The following is a 3,476-nucleotide window of genomic DNA, read 5'->3' as shown; positions in this document are numbered from 1 at the left end:
TACAGAGGAAAACCCTATCAGGGCACTTGCTCCAGTTGTAAACAATTCTGAAGTTGGTCAGAAGTGGGGAATCGTCTCCCATGCAGCCAGCAGCCGGCCAGCAAGGAGCATACTCATTGCAAAGCTGGGGGACCGTGCCGAGGCGTCCCTGAGTAAATGTGAGCTGACCCCCAGGCCAGCTGCTGCTGAACTGTTCCCACCCTTCCCAGGTAAAACACCTGAATGTGTGCAAGGACTTGAAAACCTAGAGGAATGGCTGTGGAGCCACACCAGCCACAGCACGCAGGCCGACTTAGGGCCTGCAGGCCAGCCAGGATGGTCCTGGCCCTGGGCGCTCTTCTGGAAGCTTTCCATTTCCCTGCCTGACGTACCCCTCCTGTCCCGGCCCCCACTGCTTTTTTCCTTCCTCACCTCTGCCCGGGGAGAAATTCCAGCGGCAGGTATGGGTGACACATCCTCTTCTTTAGCAGATGGGAGCCCGGCAACTCCTGCAGAAAGTCCAGCAGAGCCCCACTTACACCGGGCCACCCACAGAGCCGTGGGCCCTACTCCCTCCCACCAGCCCATCCCAGAGACTGCTGACGGGGCAGAGAATATAGCGCCAGGCACAGCTGCAGGGGCTCTTGCTGCCTGGAGCAGTGTTTATATTGACCTCAGCCCAGGCACACCTGGGGAGGGCTGGCCAGCCGGCTCAGGCTGCCCAGGTCAGCCAATCCTCGCCCATCAGGGGCTCACAGTTGCAGAAAATGGGCCTTGTTGCACCGGTCAGTTCCAAGGAACAGGTGTGGCATCCTGAGGGTCAGCATAGACAAGGGGCTGCAGTCCTGACTTGTTTTCTAATCATTTTATCTGGCCCATGAGTGGCAAACAACTTCAAGAAGACCCTCTCCTAATAAGAGGAACCCAGGAGTCAGGGAGAGGAGGGGTGGTGGGTGGAGACAGAGGCCTGGTGCCCCGGCTGCAGTGGAAGTCTCTGGAAGACCAGGCGGAGGGAGGCCACACAGAGTAACGCCCAGGGTCATAGACCTGTCGGAGCTGCTGTTTGTTAGTTCAAGTCCTGCTCTGAGGTGCTCTGTGTCAGCTCTGAGCGACAGGTGAGCTGGGGGTGCTTTGCAATGAGGGCTATGTGCACGGTTCCTGTGTGCCCCGCCCTGCCGGGGGGTTCCGTATCCAAGGAGGGGCCTGACCACGAGAGCCTCAAGGAGGGGCCTGACCACAAGAGCCCCGACGGCTCCTGGGTAGCTGCCCAGGTGAGCTCCATATCCTGGGAGGGGCCTGACCACGAGAGCCCCGTGGGCTGCTGGGTACCTGCCCAGTGAGCTGTATATCCTGGGAGGGTCCTGACCACGAGAGCCCCGTGGGCTGCTGGGGAACTGGTAAAGATGTCACCATATCCTGGGAGGGGCCTGACCACGGGAGCCCCGTGGGCTGCTGGGGAACTGGTAAAGATGTCAGGACAGTCAGTGAAGCCACTGAGGATATACATCCAGTAGTTCCTAATTCCTACACCCTGCTGGTCATTCTACCATCCACCAGGACATGGTATTCTGTATTAGACTTAGATGATGCCTTCTTCTGTATTCCATTAGTCCCAGAGTCACAAAAATTTTGGCTTGTGATTGGCAGGATTCAACATACAACGAAGACAATATTGCTGGGGCCGTCCTGCCCCAAGGGTTCCAAAATTCCCACACCACCTTTGGGAAAACTTAACTAAAACCTAAAAGATCTACTCTGGAGAAGGGAACCCTACTTCAATATGCAGACAACACTCTGATCGCCAGCCCTACTAAGGAGGCCTCTGAACTACCTAGCCAATAAAGGATAGAAGGTGTCCAAGAAAAAGGCTCAAATATCACAGACTAAGGTGACCTGCCTGGGCTTCCTTCTCACAGAAGGTCGGAGAAGCCCATCCCAGGAAAAGGAAGAAGCCATTTGCAGCCTTACCCCTTCTAAAACTAGAAGACAGCTTAAGGGTCCCCGGGGAGGTCGGGGTTTGCTGCATCTGGATCCCTAACTACAGTCTAATAGCTGGGCCTCTATATGAAACATTGAAAGGAAAAGATGATGATCCATTCGAATAGAATCCAGAAGCGGTCTTTCAAGAATGGAAAGAGCAGTTAATTCAGACCCTTGCCCTGGACCTCCCTAATTTAGCTCAACCCTTTGACCTTTACATTCCCGGTAGAAGGTGAATCGCCCTTGGAGTAATAGTGCAAAAACTGGGAGCACTTGAAATGGAACAACGCAAGAATGCCCTCCAGGTAGGAGAAAGTACGGTCACCAAGGGCTTGGCCCGCCGCACCATCCGGCCAAGATACTGGGGGTATCTAAAAACCTGGAAATCAGCAGCCCGCAAGGCCAGCTCCCTCCTAAGGGAAAAGGACCCCACGTGGTGATCTTAACCACCCACCATGCCCTGAAGTTGCAGGGGTTGCTCCGTGGGCACACTGATCTCGAGTGAAGAAGCCCTCCAACTCCAACCTCCAGAGGGACAACCGGGGGCAACGGGTCCCCATGATGACACGTGTGACCATCACTTGATGTAGATCTTCTCTCAGAAAATAACAAGAGCGTGCGCCAAAAGAGCAGACTACTGCTTGCAGGACTTACTGCACCCAGAGCGGAGCTAATAAGCTTGGCGGGGGAACCGTAAATAACGCTGTCACCATAGAAAAGCCTACAGACACCGCGGTGACGGTGGCCGATGATACCGGCTGGACTCCTGGCTACTTGAAAAGGCCGTTGACTCGGTGGCCGTCATGGGTCTGGATCACCACCGGCCCTGGACTGTCTGGGAGTTGAGCAGGCAGGGTTCTGACACCTGGTGCTGTTTGTACGTTAATTCAGGGGCCTAATTGAAGAAAGCGCAGACCACTGGTCAGAGCATCTAGGCTGGCAGAAACCGTCTGCCTAAGGTGGCCGAACAAATGTGGGCGGGGTAAAACCGGCCCCCCCAGCGTCTCTGCGCATCTCTTTCCTGCACCCTTAAAGGTCATTAGAATCTATAACACTTCAAATGCTGGGGCTCAGGCGGACGAGCACTGAGGGAGGAGCCCTGGGGACAGTCAACCTCACCTGGAGGCTGCTGGGGAGAAGTTCTGCCCCTCCCCCCGGGTGTGAGGACTCCCAACTCAGCACGAAGCAGTCACAGAAGACGGGTCTGCACCCTCAGCGCCCCAACAATGAGGAATGGGGCAAAAGGCAGAGGGGGGGTTTGTCACCGGCAGAGCCCATTAAAAATTCCTGGGAGATAAAAATAGAATCTGGGCAATAAAATCAAGTCTCACCTTTATTCCTTTGTGCTTTGTCTAATTTCACTTGCTCCCAGGTTTCCACACGCAGAGGTCCCACACCCGGCACTTCAGAACATATTTCCTGGTGCAAAATGGCTGGGCCGACACCTCAGCTCGCGGGGCCCCGTGCAGACTCCGCGACATGGAGCCTGAGCTCCAGCCAACCCGCCCCTCGAGAGC

Source organism: Physeter macrocephalus, chromosome 7 (genome assembly GCF_002837175.3).
Source record: "Physeter macrocephalus isolate SW-GA chromosome 7, ASM283717v5, whole genome shotgun sequence".
Lineage (NCBI taxonomy): Eukaryota > Metazoa > Chordata > Mammalia > Artiodactyla > Physeteridae > Physeter > Physeter macrocephalus.
Note: the sequence above shows the minus strand (reverse complement) of the source record.